The sequence below is a fragment of the Acipenser ruthenus genome, chromosome 42 (genome assembly GCF_902713425.1).
Source record: "Acipenser ruthenus chromosome 42, fAciRut3.2 maternal haplotype, whole genome shotgun sequence".
Classification (NCBI taxonomy): Eukaryota; Metazoa; Chordata; class Actinopteri; order Acipenseriformes; family Acipenseridae; genus Acipenser; species Acipenser ruthenus.
The window spans coordinates 3,119,004-3,137,707 of record NC_081230.1 but is presented as its reverse complement, the minus strand read 5'-3'; the positions used below and the strand labels follow the sequence as shown (position 1 = coordinate 3,137,707).

Here is an 18,704-nt window from a genome sequence, read left to right as displayed (position 1 = left end):
ATATTACCCCACTTCCCTGCTCACTGAGTGAACACTGAGTGCTCTCTCTCACCTCCCTCCTATCGACTCCTTTTCACAACTCTCCGTAGAATCTGCTACCTCCACCCTCTTCTCCTCACTCATCTCCTCCCTCGACTCCCTCTGTCCCCTCACCTCCCGACCTGCTCGCCCCTCCCCTCCCCATCCCTGTCTCTCCTCTGCGCTCCGCTCGGCAAGAATCACACTGCGATCAGCTGAAAAGAAATGGAAGAGAACCAAACTCCCTGCTGCCCTAGACCTTTACCGCACTCTCCTCTCCTCCTTCTCCTCTACTCTCTCCTCTGCTAAATGTGCTTATTTCCAATCTGTAATCAAAGCCTCCACTAACAACCCACGTAAACTATTCTCTACCTTCTCCTCCCTTCTAAACCCTATTTCCCTCCTCCTCCCTCCTCTATCTCCCCTGACCACTTTGCCTCCTTCTTCTCTTCTAAAATCTCAGATATCCGCAAACTCTTTAACACCTCTCCCTCCCCCGCACCCCCTCCTGCTCCAACCCCTACACCCACTACATCCCCTACTAACTCGCCCTCCTTCTCCACCTTCTTGCCCCTCTCAGACTCTGACCTCTCCTCCCTGCTCCAGGGTCACAAACCCACCACGTGTGCCTTAGACCCCCTCCCCACTCACCTCTTTCAAGCTGCTGCTCCTGCTCTACCCCCCTTCATCTCCTCCCTCCTCAACACCTCTCTACTTTCTGGTATCTTTCCCTCTGCCTTCAAAAAAGCCTCTATCACTCCCCTCCTCAAAAAACCTACCCTCAACCCCACCTCCCTCCAGAGCTACCATCCTGTCTCCCTCCTACCCTTCCTCTCCAAAACCCTTGCGCGGACTGTACAACGCCAGCTCTCTGCTTTCCTGTCCAACCACTCTCTGCTTGACCCTCTCCAATCTGGCTTCCGCTCTGCTCACTCCACTGAAACCGCCCTCCTGTCTGTCACCAACTCACTGAAGTGTGCCCGAGCTGCCTCTCTCTCCTCTGTCCTAATTCTCCTTGACCTCTCTGCTGCCTTTGACACTGTTGATCACTCTATTCTACTGTCATCTCTTGCTGACCTGGGGATCTCTGGCACTGCTTTGGCCTGGTTCTCCTCCTACCTCTCCAACCGCACTTACCAGGTAACCTGGCGTGGAGCAACCTCCCCACCTCACCCTCCCTTAACTGGAGTCCCCCAAGGGTCAGTCTTGGGTCCTCTCCTGTTCTCTCTCTACACCCGCTCCCTGGGCCCCCTCATCGCATCCTATGGTTTCTCATACCATTTCTATGCTGATGATGCTCAGATTTTCCTCTCCTTCCCCACCTCTGACTCCACCATCTCCTCCCGTATCTCTACCTGTCTGTCTGCTATTTCCTCCTGGATGCGCTCGCATCACCTCAAACTCAACCTCTCTAAATTTGACCTCCTTTTCTTTCCCTCCTCCTCCCCCTCCTCTGATCTCTCTATCTCTGTTCCTCTGGAATCTACCACACTCTCTCCCTCTTCCTCCGCTAAGAACCTTGGAGTCACCCTGGACCCCTGCCTCTCTTATTCCCAGCACATCTCCACTCTGGCACGCACTTGCCAATTCTTCCTCAGCAACATACGAAGAATCCGACCCTTCCTCACCAACTATGCTACCCAGCTCCTGGTCCAGGCCCTGGTACTCTCCCGCCTAGACTACTGCAACTCCCTCCTGGCTGGCCTCCCTGCGTCCGCCACCCGTCCGCTCCAGCTCATCCAGAACTCTGCTGCCCACCTGGTGTTCTCTCTGCCTCGCTTCGCCCACGCTACTCCACTACTCCGCTCGCTCCACTGGCTCCCGATCACCGCTCGCATCCAGTTCAAGACTCTTGTACTAGCCTACAGATGCCTTGACCAGACTGCACCCAGCTACCTCCAGACCCTCATCTCTCCCTACACCCCCACTCGACCTATCCGCTCCGCCTGCACTAGAAGACTGGCTCTACCTCCGCTACGCTCCCCTGCCTTAAATAACTATTTGTATTAGAATAAAAGGTGATAAAGAGGGTTGTAGTTTTGCTGTATTATGTGTAGTGGGTTGAACCTCACGACTGATTCATTTGGTGGAACGACCTTCCTACAGATGTCAGGACTGCCCAGTCCCTGACCACATTTCAGCGCCTCCTTAAGACTCACCTCTTCAAACAGCACCTGTAGAACCCCTCTGTTGTATCCTGGGACACTATCACCCTTCATTTAAATGTGCTTTATTTTGCTCTTATCTGCCCCCTATTTTACTGCATTTAATCCTGTACTTCAGAATACTGTAATCTGCCAAGTGTTTAACCTGTAGTATTTTGTATTTAATCATATCCTGATGTAACTATCACTATTTAATCATATCCTGATGTAACTATCACTATTATCTGCTGTATTATTGAATTGTGGTTTGTCACACTTGAACAAAAATTATTGTATTTCTTGCTCTTATTGTATTACTTGTATTGTAACACTTGAAATGTATTTGCTTGCGATTGTAAGTCGCCCTGGATAAGGGCGTCTGCTAAGAAATAAATAAATAAATAATAATAATAATAATAATAATAATAATAATAACACTCCATGCCAGCCAAAGAAAGAAAGGAATGAATTATTTCATAGCAGTTAGCCTTATATGTACTGTATATATGTACTGTATATATATATATATATATTAGTTTAGATAATGTGACAGTAGGTGTGTAAGTCTCTAGATGAAAAGAGCGCTGGTCCTTGGGATAGAGCATACCAAAGATACTCTATGCCAGTAGTACTGATTGTGTAGACTCCTATTGTATTAAGTGCCATTCTACACTTGTGTGGAATGTTAGCAAAAACTTTAACTAAGAGCAAGTACAAAATACAGGACATTATTCAATTTAGAGACAGTTCAAGTAAGGGCAGATAATAATACGGCGGTAGTTACATCAGGGTTAGTTATGAGTGCAGTGAAAACAGGCACCAAGTAAGGTAGATATATTTCACAGTAAAGACAAATTGAAGAGCAGGATTAAAAACAGATATAACAAGGAGCAATAGTGGGGAGCAGCAAGGTCAGGAGAAGATACGATAAAGCCAGTTAAAGCGCATTTAAGGCAGGGTGTCACATTGTCCAGATGGTTAGAGTTGAGGTTTTACAAGTGCTGTCTGAATAGGAGTGTCTTGATGATTAGTTTCCTGGCATCAGGGATCCCTTACTGTATCCATGCATTGCCAATCTGAGTAGAGTGCTGTGTGCTCTGTGAACACACCCCGTCACTGTGAATCTACTCTTCCACTCACAGCTAGAATCTCACCCGGGACATCCTGACTGCAACACACACTATCATTGTTTATTCATTTCTAAGCAGACGCCCTTATCCAGGGTGACTTACATTTGTTACAATTATATCACATTATGTTTTACATACAATTCACCATTTATACAGCTGGGTTTTACTGGAGCGATCTAGGTAAAGTACCTTGCTCAAGGGTACAGCAGCAGTGTCTCCCAACTGGGATTGAAGAGTCCAGAGCCCTAACCACTACTCCACACTGCTGCCCAGCAAATAACAAAAATAAATTAATCCACAGAGTTCCATTCCATTCCCTTAATCCCTTACACATGCAGTCTCATTCCTGGGGATGCCTGCTGCCATGCACAAAGGGATTAGATATTTGCCAAGGTTTCTTCTATAAAAGTTGTTTAATAAACTATATAGCAGGGGTCTCCAACCCTGGTCTTGGAGAGCCCCGATCCAGCAGGTTTTATAGATAACCAATAAATCATCAATTTATAAACACCTGGAACTATTTTGTTGTGATCAATTAAGCAGGTGATTTGTGAAATTAACAATTAGAGGGTCATGTTGAGCCGCAGCCTAACCCAGCAGACACAGGGTGCAAGGCAGGACTACACCCTGGATGGGACGCCAGTCCATCACAGGGCACCACACACACACACTCACACAGAGGTGCGATTTAGAGTGAACAGCATGTCTTTGGACTGTGGGAGGAAACCGAGGTACCTGGAGAAAACTCACGTGAACACGGGGAGAGAACATGCAAACTCCAAACAGACAGACCCCTAGGCTGGAATTGAACCCAGGACCCTGGCGCTGTGAGGCAGAAACACTAACCACCACGCCACCGTGCCGCCCCCATGTGTTCCAGTGTTTTGAAATTGGTGATTTAGGGAGACCTACAAAACATACTGGATAGGGGCTCTCCATGACCAGGATTGGAGACCACTGCTATATAGCATAGGAGTGTCTTTGCATGAGCTTTGGGTGGGCAACTCCGTCACATTGGCCCTGACATCGCCCTGCAGTGACCCCTGCTGGCCAGGAACTCAAGAGCAGAGGTCAGTGAGGCGGCTCCCCGACATCCACTCTCAAGTTCCTTAGTGAATAAGGGAGCTGGCTTGGCTGGTGGAATCGGAGGACACCCACAGAAACACAACTGGGAAGGAAATTGAGGGATAAAAAAAACTAAAAATAATCAGGCACTCAATATTTAAAAAATAGCACCAGCAATTCAATAGTGTAATTTATAGTTGTAGTTGTGTGAAACCAATTAGACACTCACCTTTCATGCAACTCAAATTCTACCTGCAGCTCTTCATTGGACTATAAAACAGACAGGACATCTACATTAGAGGGGCACTGGCTATTCTGTAAACATAAAGGAAGACAGGCTTATTGTATGAATGTACATTCAAGCACACTGGTATACTGATAAACTGCTAATCATTGGTCTTTCTTATTAATACAATGAATGCACCTGTTTTTGGGAGCACAGCAGTTGCTGTATCCGGAGATAGCCTTTTATTGAAGACGTGATCGTTGTTTTGTTTTTGTAATGTAAACTACTCAGCCTGGCCAGGCCGTACCTCTTCTTTAAGAGTAAAGGTGCACTTCTCAGATTGTCCTGGAGTCAACCCTCCCACGTCACACAGAACAGAGGCGTGGCAGTCATCTTTGAGGGCGTCTTCGTCACACAGGCTGAGCTCCAGCACATTCTAATGGGAGGAGAGGATGAGGATGCTTTGTTTCCTTCAGTACAAACACAGTGAAGTGTAATAAAGCACAGTGGAAGCATACTGGAAAGCATAGGTAAGCACCGGAATGAATAGCAAGGCACAGTGAGGTATATCATTGAACATGGAAAAACACAGCAAACTATAGTACATGCACAACATAACCAAGGGAAAAGTACACATGTATATTGGTGCTACATAGAATTAAAATAAAATAGTGCAAGTATGTCATAATATAATGACAGTTATCTCATAACAACAAAAGTAAAAACTACTTGAAAGATACTTGCAGTATCTCAAAATAACAACATAATTATCTCATGAAAACGGAAACCTTTACTTCCGTTTTTGTGAGATAACTGCCATTATTTCAAGAAATACATATTAAAGTCTATATTACAATTGTTTTGAAGACCTTGTCTCAGTGCTGCAACTCAAGCACATGTGTCCTCTGAAGCGAGTTCTGTCACCCGACCTCCTTTTTTCAAACGGCAAGCCAACAGTGAAGTCAACCAGAGCTATTGCGTCGGAGGAAACGCAGTTCTGCAGACAACTCAGCTAACTCGCAGGCGCCCGGCCACCACAGGAGTCGCTAGTGCGCTTTGAGGCAAAGATTACCCAGCCGACTCAAACCCTCCCTACCCGAGCCGCGCTTGGATAATTGTGCACCGCCCCCAGGGAACTCCCCAGAGTTGTTTTTTTAAGCTATATTTCAGTCCTCAACCGCAAGAGGCTGAGAGCCACCTCACGAAACAATCACCCCACTGTGTTATATTAATCATCTCAATTAGGCATTCTATTACTACAAAGTATGTGCATTGACAGGTTGATTAACAGAGCGGACGTAGTATTAACAGATGTAGTTGAATAAAATGCGGTTTCCTTTTGCATTGATCTGGTTTATAGACAGTTTTTCAGAAACAGAAAGTTTTAACAGTTTGTTTATTGTGTCAACTGTGCTGTGCTCCTCTTGTGCTCGGTATATTAATTCTGCGACTATTACATGTTTGATGGACTCTCTACATCTTTGAAACCACTGTAACATATTTACTAGTCCCTTGTCATGCGTCACAATACAGAGTTGAGATTTTAAAGCATATCTTTCCTATCTTCAGCCATTTCTAGAGCCCCAACCTTTAATGAGTTAAGGAGTAAGGATAGTCGACCCACAAACTATATGTGTTCCTGGTAAATTAAAGCATTTAAATACATTTATTTACACATTCTCAGAAATATTTTTAAATAAACTGTATAACTAACACAGAGATGCATGATTAAATAAATGTAAACCGCTACACGTACACCTCTCTGTTAATCAACCTGCCAATATGTGTACTTAGTGGTAACAGAATGACTAACTGAGATGGGATGATTGTTAATGATTGCACAATCAGTTGCTGAATGAGAAGGCTATATCAGCATCTTGTGGCTGGAGGACTGAAATACAGTTTAAAAAACCAAATCGCGAAAAACGCATGGCTCTAGTAATAACGACACTCCCCCAATTATGCACCAATATGCTTCTGTAGAAAAGGTGTAACTGCAAAAATACCAGAATTAACTTTTATAAGGGGTGATGCAGAAAGAGACTTCTTTGAAAACTACAGACAGGCAAACTAAAAGGCAAACTAAACTTTGCAAATGCACAGAGCACTGCACGACTATTGAGACGGGATCGGCAAATTTTGCCCAACATGTGCTGCAAGTCGAAATTGCAGGATAAGCAGCTGAAAGGTTAAAAACAAACTAAGCACTAAAACAACATCCTGCTGCAACATGGACCGAAGCAGCAGACACCCCAGACCATGTCTTCCGATAGCGCCTCTGCAGCGGAGTCCGCGGCTCACCTTGACTCCGCTGCAGAGGCGCTATCGGAAGACATGGTCCCAGACAGGGTCCCTGCTGTTAGGCACAGTGTGAGTGCGCTGGGGCTGGCGGGAGGCTGTGGGGAGGTAAGCCTGCACATAGCAATCTGACTTCAACACTGTGGAGCAACAAACAGCATGCAAGACAGCTTGGAATGTCCTTGTACAATGTGTTAAGCAAACCCACTCACCAGCATTTACAACAAAAACATTGGTAAAGTAGTAGGACAGAACGTGTACAAAAAGGATTGCGCAAGCTGGGGTCCACCACAGGGCGAGGTGAAACACAGCACCGATACTGCTGTACAAAAGAGCCTTTGTTTGGAGCGTATCAGGCTTATGTCTTACGACATCTACAGCCCAGACCCCATGCACGCTACAGTACTTTAAAAGCAAAATGTATAACTTAACACACATTTTAAATATATTACAAATCTATTACACATGTATGCAAAACACATTACTGAATACTATTGGGAAGCAATTCTTTTTTTTTTTTGCGTGTGTTACATGTTCTCATATGTTGCTGCAGCTGTTTAAGTAAGGTGTGTGCACACTATTAAATTGCAGTCTGCAGTGCTCTGTTTGTTTCCAAGATGGCTTCAGAAGACCTTGACTGCAATTTAATAGTGTACAAAAATAAAATAAAAACAAAACACAAACCTTACTTAGACAGTTGTCGCATATGGGAGCATGTACCACACACACAAAAACAACTTGAATTCCCTTTTAAACCCAATCATTGAGTCAAGTAACTTAGTAAGGAGCTTGTGTAAAACAAAACCCAGAAGACCCTATAACTTCCCAGGACCAGGGTTGGCTACCCTAGAGTTAGATATTTAAATATTGGAAGTTGCTCTGTGAACGCTCATGTAAATCATCTGTAGACTGTTGTGTGCATGATCACTGAGTATCAAAGAACCAGGCACTGTGTACATGGACACAATTCAAAGCTGAGCGTGATGTACACAGCCAAGAAATAATGAACTTTTAAGTAATAAGAATTTGTTACTTGTGATGAACACTTTTTCCATCAGAACCATTTGATGAAACCTATGAAGGCAGGAATTAAATGTTAGCTGCGTGGTTCAGGGGGTGTGGGGCTGGGGGCTTCTAATTTTCTGATATGCTGTTAATTAGTATATATTTTCTATTTAAGCCCTGATCACTTGCACCTTTGCTGTCTAGTGTTTTTCTTTTTCTAGTAAACGCTCAGACCCCGTCATTTCGTGCTCCACCGCTAATCTCTACACTTCATTGCCTCGCTCACTGCAGGTCATTTCTCTCACAGCGCTGCCAAGATATTATCAATCATTTTCCTACCTGCTCACGTGATCTTTCTTTCACTCAGTTTCTCTTTTCGGCTTCAAGAGCTCCAACGTTACTCTTTCCTGTTCCACCCGGTCTCCACCTCAGCAACAGCGCCGTCCAAACCGCAGCTTCATTACTCAACCTGCACCTTTATCAGAAAGACTGGTCCTCCGCTAAACGTTCAAGGTCCTTCGACAAGACATCGACATTCCCTTACTTTAGCTCTATTATTAAATCCACCACGAAGCTTTGTCTGCGGAATCTCTCGTTACTCCTCCCCCGCTCCCACACAGCCAGCTCAATTTACCATCAAAAGATCCTGCCCTGGACCTCCATCAGCTACGTTCAACGTTTGAAAGACGTATCCAGCCCATTACAAACTCCATTTCAACCAGTGGCGGTGTCATGGCAAAATCTGCCTCTTCCCCCCTCTCCCCCGCCCGAGTCATGTGACATATTAACGTACGAGTCACGTGGCGATTAGGTTTCGTGATGTGAAGAGAGGACAGGGTGAAACATCTCGGCGTTTTACTTACTGAACGTCACGTTTGCTTTTTATTGGCATTTATTCGTATTATATTTATTTTTTATATTTATCAATGTTTTTTTTGTATCATAAATGGTTGTATTGTATTTGCTTGCTCTTCACGTGATTACATAAGAGCATTTGCAGTAAATATAAAATACATTAAATATTGTTTAATTACATATATATATATATATATATATATATATATATATATATATATGCTAATAAATAATAATAATAATAATAATAATAAAGTAGAACAGCTTAAATGATCACAACTGTAACGCAAACGTTATATTAAAATTGTAACTTTTCAAATAAAAAAATGTTTATAACAAACAATAAGTTAGAAGTAGAGTCTAGTAATAATTTCTACACATTTGTGGGTAGTCATGTTGATGTTTATAGTCTTGCTGTACTTATGGCTCACAATCAGGGAGTTGTCATGATTACACATACAGTTGCAGACAAAATTATTGACACCCTTAACTAAAGATCATTCAAGACGCTTTTTTTATTTATTTTTTTATTTGAATTGTCAAATGTTACCATTAAGGTCGCGTATAAGCCTTTTGTGTTTAGATGACTTTGTATAGTTATTTCATACACTGTTTCTTTAAATCCTTGGCTGTTAATGGTGGTTTTCTGCGAGCTGTTCGAACAATTCTTTATGTTGTAATCGTAATTTTCCTGGAACGTCCACTTCTTTCCATCCTTTCAGTTGAATTAGTCTTCAAATACTTCCTGATTATTGTGAATTTTTGTATTAAGATTTTTTCCCCACAACGCTCTTCATCGATTCCCCTGCTGCTGTAGTAGTTACTGTAACAAGTGCTTTTCTCACATCTGGATCCAACTCCTTTGTTTTGACCATGCTGTGCTAATTGCACAAACTACTTTGCTTCAGTTTCTGTGCATGTTTTACAACTAATGTTTAATATATATATATATATATATATATATATATATATATATATATATATATATATATATATATATATATATATATATATATTGCTAAATTGATAAATAGTGGTTTCTAATTGATGAAGTGTTAATAGTGACTACCTCAATTAAGACTAACCTTAACTTACAGACTTTAATTAAAAATGTGCCAATAAATTTGTGATCAACAAATATTGTTATTTACTCCAATAAGGCAGTATGATTAATATAGGTTATACAGTAGCTTCAGTGTATATTGTGAGAAATATTTAGGGAATGTCAAAAATTAAAGGAATGAACAGGTCAAAAGATTTAATCTTTAGCATTATTCATGCATGGTCTTGCACTAAATCTGCAAACACATTTCTCTTAAAATGAAGTAATACACCCTCATGGTATGTGTTGCCGCTTCCTACAGTGTTTGTCAGATCATTGGCATCATCCTGGAATGGAGCGTGATATTTCTCAAAGCAGGTCTGCAGATTGGTTGTTGTTCCTTTGTTATCAGTAATACTGTATATGCATTTGTTAAATAACCGTGTAACATTTTTTTTTTTTTTTGGTTCCTGGGTAGTAAGTGTTATTTCCTAATTGCTTATGCCTCACAAGTATAGAAAATGGCTATTATTCCCCACAAACTTTGCTTTTGTGACCAGGACAGTGATATTTTGAAATTTACCTATTTTCCAGAACATTCCAGAAAGATTCAGTGCTGAGTAAACTTGGAGTAACTTCTAGAACGTTTTAGAACTTTCCAGTAATATAAATAGTAGTATAAATACAGGGACCTTAAGCCCACCAGTTCAGTTTAGTTCCAGCTGCCTAAGTGGATACATATCTGGATACTACCCCAACCAAAAAGACCTCAACGACTTGATTAGAGATCTTGGTCTCACCAAGTCCAATGCCGAGCTTTTGACGTCTAGGCTCAAGCAGCGGAACTTGTTGGATGAAAGTGTGCAAGTCGCAGATCAGAGGAAGCGTCACCAACCTTTTTCCAGCTTCTTCACCCGTCAAGATGGGCTCTGCTTCTGCCACAATGTGACCAGTCTGTTCGAGGCCTGTATCGGAATCGCCTGTAACCAGAATGAGTGGCGCCTCTTCATTGACAGCTCATCCAGCAGCCTCAAAGCCGTGCTGCTCCATAATGGTAACAAGTATCCGTCTCTTCCCCTAGCTCACTCGTTGCACCTCAAAGAGGATTACAACAGCATCAAGACCTTGCTGGACGGTATGATGAGTACGGCTGGGAGGTCATACTCGGCAGACGCCCTCTGGATGCAAGCACAGTGCTGACATGTCATTTCCTAAAATTATAGGAAGCGAGGTTTGGGGTAAATATAGAAAGAAAAAAGGGAGTGTATATTTGAGCACTAGTACAACAAGACCATGTACGGAATTAAAATGAATGGACTATAGAATAGTCTTTTTTTTTGTAACAATTTAATTGGTTTAAAAGCAAACAAGATTATCCATAAACTAATGTTAACAGAAAATAAATATAAAAAGAGAATTTCGACAAAAGCTGCCGGGAAGCACTGTCGCTGCTGATTGCTTGTTTCTACGCGCTTTGAAAAGGGAGTTTCCTCTTCCAGAATATCACTTACAATGTGCGCCATCAAAAATAAAAATAAAGTTTCTAAAGAAAATGATTTGAGAAAGCTAAAACACCACACGAACATTAGTCATGTGACACTTTCTGTATTGGCTTGCTCGCTCACAATGGGCTGCTGGTCCGCGGCGGTGCAGCACTGAGCGCTGGTTTAACATGTTACAGGTGTTACACACCAGCGCCAGGAGGCACTGAGCGCTTTTCACCTCCAGCGACAGTGTGTCACTGACACTGGCATGCGTATTGGACAGTGTGTCACTGACGCTGGCATGCGTAACGGACAGTGTGTCACTGACGCTGGCATGCGTATCGGACAGTGTGTCACTGACGCTGGCACGCGTATCGGACAGTGTGTCACTGACGCTGGCACGCGTAACGGACAGTGTGTCACTGACGCTGGCACGCGTATCGGACAGTGTGTCACTGACGCTGGCACGCGTATCGGACAGTGTGTCACTGACGCTGGCACGCGTATCGGACAGTGTGTCACTGATGCTGGCACGCGTATCGGACAGTGTGTCACTGACGCTGGCACGTGTAACGGACAGTGTGTCACTGACGCTGGCACGCGTATCGGACAGTGTGTCACTGACGCTGGCACGCGTATCGGACAGTGTTTCACTGACGCTGGCACGTGTAACGGACAGTGTGTCACTGACGCTGGCACGCGTATCGGACAGTGTGTCACTGACGCTGGCACGCGTATCGGACAGTGTTTCACTGACGCTGGCATGCGTAAAGGACAGTGTGTCACTGACGCTGGCATGCGTATCGGATAGTGTGTCACTGACGCTGGCACGCGTATCGGACAGTGTGTCACTGATGCTGGCACGCGTATCGGACAGTGTGTCACTGACGCTGGCACGTGTAACGGACAGTGTGTCACTGACGCTGGCACGCGTATCGGACAGTGTGTCACTGACGCTGGCACGCGTATCGGACAGTGTGTCACTGACGCTGGCATGCGTATCGGACAGTGTGTCACTGACGCTGGCACGCGTATCGGACAGTGTGTCACTGACGCTGGCATGCGTATCGGACAGTGTGTCACTGACGCTCGCATGCGTATCGGACAGTGTGTCACTGACGCTCGCATGCGTATCGGGTGGTTGCGCTGCATGCTGTGGCTCGAGCCTGTCTGGCGAGGTAGGCAAAGTGATGATCAAAACTCAGATATGCTTTCATTGCACACGAACATCTCGGCCGGTTTTGTCTATACAGCTGTTTATTGCACAGAATGGGAAATGAATGGTCTGTTCGGTGGGTTTTCTCAATAGTGTGATGTTTTTTCCCACTTAGGTGTATTCTGTGTATTATTTTCATATTCTGTGCAGTTTAGGAACGCCGTGCTCCGTGCGGTTTTGTCTATACAGCTGTTTATTGCACAAAATGGGCAGTTAAAGGTCGGTTCGGTGAGGTTTTTTTTCAATAGTGTTATGTTGTATTATGTGTATAATTTTCGTCGTCTTTGCACCTTCGGAACCCAGTGTTCCGGGAGCTTTTGGGTGATAAAAAGAGGGTTCTGGCCCGGAACAGGTAAATGACAGCTAGTTATTAATCGGTTTTTAAAATATTCTCCTCATATGTCTCAATTTTTTATGCTGTTTTTTTAAAGCAATTGAATTCATTAAGCTACCGTTCTGGGCCGTTCTATCTCGTTCCGGTGTTTACCCCATCACCATTATCATATCTCAGTATCCCCGGGTTCAATATTGTCTAAAGAGATTTTTATTTTTTAGCCAGTGTCATCTGTCATTTGGTAATTTTAAAAATAACAATAAAATAAATAACACATGCCTCGACTACAGGCATGTTTTCAATGTAGTTGGAAAGTAGTATAAGGTCGTTAATTCTGTGGATTTTATAAGCAACGTTCTGTGTTTTCGTTGATCTGCGCTGTATGCTGTGGCTCGAGCCTGACTTTTTATAAAAAAGTCGACCACGAAGGGACTTGAACCCTCAATCTTCTGATTCGAAGTCAGACGCCTTATCGATTAGGCCACGCGGTCTTTCATGCGTGTCATCTGATACTTAACTCTACAATGAGTGTGTCCTGTTTCATCATCGGAATTTCAACAATACAAATGAATGTGTTCATTTGTTTTATGTTCTATTAATTTCTGTAGGATACTTTATGCCAAATTAAAATATCAATAAATAAATACATACATACATAAATAGATACATCATTGAATAAATACAGACGTGCTCAAATTTGTTGGTACCCATCCACAAAAAACAAAGAATGCACAATTTTCTCTGAAATAACTTGAAACTGACAAAAGTAATTGCCATCCACCATTGTTTATTCCATATTTAATAGAAATCAGACTTTGCTTTTGATTTTTTATTCAACATAATATTGTAAATAATAAAACAAATGAACATGGCATGGACAAAAATGATGGGACCGCTAACCTAATATTTTGTTGCACAACCTTTAGAGGCAATCACTGCAATCAAATGTTTTCTGTAGCTCTCAATGAGACTTCTGCACCTGTTAACAGATAGTTTGGCCCACTCTTCTTGAGCAAACTGCTCCAGCTGTCTCAGGTTTGATGGGTGCCTTCTCCAGACTGCAAGTTTCAGCTCTTTCCATAGATGTTCGATAGGATTCAGATCAGGACTCATAGAAGGCCACTTCAGAATAGTCCAGTGTTTTGTCCTTATCCATTCTTGGGTGCTTTTAGCTGTGTGTTTTGGGTCATTATCCTGTCGGAGGACCCATGACCTGCGACTGAGACAGAGCTTTCTGACACTGGGCAGTACGTTTCGCTCCAGAATGCCTCGATAGTCTTGAGATTTCATTGTGCCCTGCACAGATTCAAGGCACCCTGTGCCAGGCGCAGCAAAGCAGCCCCAAAACATAATCGAGCCTCCTCCATGTTTCACTGTAGGTATGGTGTTCTTTTCTTTGAAAGCTTCATTTTTTCGTCTGTGAACATAGAGCTGATGTGACTTGCCAAAAAGCTCCAGTTTTGACTCATCTGTCCAAAGGACATTCTCCCAGAAGGATTGTGGCTTGTCAATATGCATTTTAGCAAATTCCAGTCTGGCTTTTTTATGTTTTTCTTTCAAAAGTGGAGTCCTCCTGGGTCTTCTTCCATGGAGCCCACTTTTGCTCAAAAAGCGACGGATGGTGAGATCAGAAACTGACGTACCTTCACCTTGGAGTTCAGCTTGTATCTCTTTGGCAGTTATCCTTGGTTCTTTTTCTACCATTTGCACTATCCTTCTGTTCACTCTGGGGTCGATTTTCCTCTTGCGGCCGCACCCAGGGAGGTTGGCTACAGTTCCATGGACCTTAAACTTTTTAATAATATTTGCAACTGTTGTCACAGGAACATCAAGCCGCTTGGAGATGGTCTTGTAGCCTTTACCTTTACCATGCTTGTCTATTATTTACTTTCTGATCTCCTCAGACAACTCTCTCCTTTGCTTTCTCTGGTCCATGTTCAGGGTGGTGCACACAATGATACCAAACAGCACAGTGACTACTTTTCTCCATTTAAATAGGCTGAATGACTGATTACAAGATTGGAGACATGTGTGATACTAATTAAAGAAGCTAATTAGTTTGAAATATCACTATAATCCAATTATTTATTATCTTTTCTAAGAGGTACCAACAAATGTGTCCAGGCCATTTTAGAATATCTTTGTAGAATAAGCAATAATTCATCTCTTTTTTCACAGCTTCTTTGCTTTATTCTATGACATACCAAAGGCATGTAAGTATACATGATAAAACAGCTTTTAATTTCATCACGTTTCAGGAGGAATGAAGCATTATTTCAATGAGCTGTAAGGGTACCAACAAATTTGAGCACGTCTGTACATAAACTAATAAATACCCTTCAACGGAGTGCTCCATTATCGTATCTCAGTATCCCCGCTTCATATGGTGTTCAATATTGTCTAAAGAGATTTTTTCTTCTTTTCGCTAGTGTCATCTGTCATTTGGTAATTTTAAAACTAATTGAATGAAATAAATAACACATGCTTCCACTAGAGGCATGTTTTCAATGTAGTTGGAAAGTAGTATGAGGTCGTTAATTCTGTGGATTTTATAAGCAACGTTCTGTTTTTTCGTTGATCTTTTTATAAAAAGTCGACCCCGAAGGGACTCGAACCCTCAATCTTCTGATTCGAAGTCAGACGCCTTATCCATTAGGCCACACGGTCGTTCACGCTTACCATGTGATACTTAACTCTACATTTTAGCGGTCAGTTGGTTTTTCATTACCAAGCATTGCACTGTACACTATATATGTAGTGTACAGTGCAATGCTTGGTAATGCTTGTTTTATTTAACAGTTTCATCTCTCGATGTGTGTGTGTGTGTGTGTGTGTGTCTTTCACCGCTAAAATGGGTGGTTTTAAAATAATCCATTTATACTTAAAGTTGAACTATTGAGATGGTCTGTTTTCACATATGTTGATTACACCGTGTAACATATTTTTTTATTTTTTTTGGTTCCTGAGTAGTACATGTTATTTCCTAATTGCTTATGCCTCAAAAGTATAGAAAATGGCTCTTATTCCCCACAAACTTTGCTTTTGTGACCAGGACAGTGATATTTTGAAATTTACCTATTTCCAATGAGAAAATGGGCAAATTTGTGTCTTTTCGTTCACATAAAAAGTCAGAAAAAACAACATATGAATCCAAATTAACATGTATTTATACTAAAGTAATACAAAAATGACTACAAAAGATTTAGAAGTGAGTAGTTTTTCGAGATTTACGATTATACTGTAAATCACTTTAACGAATCAGCCCCCAAGTGTAGTCTCCCATCATGTCTAAAGGGCCATAATAGGACTGGAAAACACCACATAAATATTAAGAATAAAGAGAGAAAAAGTTCAAATTTAATATTTAAAATTAACAAATGATAATAACTATTCAATTAACAAAAAACAATACTCAAGCAATAGCCCTAGCTCCAGCAGTTCTATCAATCCTAATCCTAGCTGTAGCAGTTACACTAACCCTAACCCTAACCCTAGCTCCAGCAGTTACACCAACCCTAACCCTGACCGTCCAGCAACTGGTGTTTCCATATCTCTCAATATTCCAGCAAAATGAGAATTAACACAAGGATAATATCCAGTTCAGTATGTAGAGCAATGTAGAACTTATCAAGCCTGGACAACAAGTAGACAATGATATAACAGTAATTCAAAATGTTGTGAGAGTGGGGGAACTTGGTCAGCAGTGGCAATTCTCCCCCATTCTCACTGCAAACTTAAGCATTTACTTAAATTCTGGGTCTTGTCATGTAGCTCAAAGGTGATTCTGGTCATGTAGCACAATTCTAACTATGGTCATGTAGTTTAATTCTGGGTGTCGTCATGTAGCTCAGTTCTAACTATGGTCATGTAGCTTAATTCTGTCTCTGGTCATGCATCTCAATGGTGACTCTGGTCATGTAGCTCAATGGTGACTGGTTATTTAGCAGTATTGTGTTTCTGGTCATGTAACTCAATGGTGACTGGTTATATAGCACTATTGTGTCTCTGGTCATGTAACTCAATGGTGACCCAGGGAAGAGCACTTATTCTTGGATCCCTCATGCACGTCTCAACTTCCACACTCGGTTCTTCCATAATTGTCGATTTTCCATTGAAATCCTCCTGAATATTTCCAAGGAGAATGGCCAGAATATTAGGAACAGCAATCAGGGCTATACCAGGACTGAAAAAAATTACAAAATTGTTAAGACTAAAGAGAGAAAAAGTACATATTTAATATTAAATATAAATAATGTAAAATATCTCTTCAATGAACAAAAATGCAACACACATGATAGTAACAAGGTTCTTAACAACACAGGAATAACAGAATTGTTTGATTTGGTTGTTTCACTAAATTTAAAGGGATTTTCTCTACAATGGTAAAAATAGCTAATTTTGTCAAAAAGTATAAAATTGAAAAGTAATAACGTAAAATGCATTAAATGATCTCCCTAAACATTATGCTAACTTCAAATTACATTGCAATAGTCAAAAGGGTCTGGAAACCAATACCAACCCATGGGTGTGCCACTGGTGGCACAGAGTCAACCATAGTGTGCCACTGGTGGCACAGAGTCATCCTCAACAGGGTCTTCTTTCCCCGCTGATTCTGCCAAGCCCATTCCCTGGCTGTGGTTTCGCTAGATAGTAGGTAGGGACAGTGGGAATCTCGTTCATCCATTCATGCGCGTCACTAATTAATTTGGCTATTAATTGCTCGCTTACCGGGTGGTAAGTTACCATTCCGAGTTCAGTGGCTCATCCACATGTCATACTAAAAGACTTGCATGTCGTTTTAATCATTACGAGATTCCCACGACTTTATTATTCGGGTACAGGTTTAATTGTACAACAATGACTAATTACAATTTTATAATTACCACTCAAACGTTTGAGTGGTAATTGAAAAATTGTATACCGCACTGTTCCCACAGAACATTGCCAATATGTCGAGCGAGTACAGGAGAGTTCTACGGCTGAGCAATTTTACTAGAGAGATCCTTCTATTTTCAGGTATCCCCATTTCAGCCAGGACGATGTTATTAATGGACGGCCATTTCCCTCTTGCTCCCATTGGAAATCCAAAGAACTTGATCTCAGTGGAATTGGATAGATTCTGAATCTGCCTTTTGAATACTGAGTAGTACTGTACTTTCTCTTTGGCAGCATTTTCCAGGGTGTCGGCAGCACATTCAAATCTTACTGTGACATCTATGACCAGAGATCTTGTTGATTTTGTGAATGTAAGGTCTGGCTTCCTCAGTTCTCCTTCTGTATTCCTTAGGTTAGCCTCCTTATACACTTTCCATCCCAAGGCTGATGCTTCATCTGCTAGTATGTTGCAGATCTTGTTGTGGTGGGCGATCCTGGCCCCCTGGACAGATGGACATTGCCCCAGGATATGCGAGCAAGATTCCAGACTAGCTGAACATTTCCTAAAAAATGACTGTGCGCCCATCCGGCCTCTGTTCAAGGATTCCCTGGCAGGGTACACATTAGCTCTGAGTTGCATTGCGGCAATGAAATGTTTTTGTTGGACTCCGTGTTGATTCCGTAACCAGTTGTTGCTAATGGGGTCGTTCCAGAACAGTTGTATACCCATACCTTGCACCGGGAGTCCACACCATGTCAGGAATTCGTCCTGTCTCCATCTAGTGGGCAAAAGATATTTGGGCTTTTGTGCGGTTGTTCCTTGCACCCCGTCACCTCCAAGGGGTTCAGTCAACCTTGTTGGGTTTCGCAGGTTCGGGGTACTTTCAACTGCCCCCCTGCTCCTGTCCACAACTTCTGCAGTTTCTCTTGGGCCTCTTATGTCGTTGCCAAGCTGCGGATCACCCTGTCGCTGGAGTCGGCAATTCGCTGCAACCTTCTAATCTGTATCGAA

The 18,704-nt window shown here is 42.3% G+C and overlaps 2 non-coding genes across 2 annotated transcripts; both read right to left on the bottom strand.

Annotated features, from left to right (window-relative positions):
- Positions 1-13,235: 13,235 nt before the first annotated feature.
- trnar-ucg (transfer RNA arginine (anticodon UCG)) lies at positions 13,236-13,308 on the bottom strand. The gene has a single exon. It is a non-coding gene; the product is annotated as a tRNA-Arg (tRNA).
- Positions 13,309-15,411: 2,103 nt separating this feature from the next.
- trnar-ucg (transfer RNA arginine (anticodon UCG)) lies at positions 15,412-15,484 on the bottom strand. The gene has a single exon. It is a non-coding gene; the product is annotated as a tRNA-Arg (tRNA).
- Between the last annotated feature and the right edge of the window lie 3,220 nt (positions 15,485-18,704).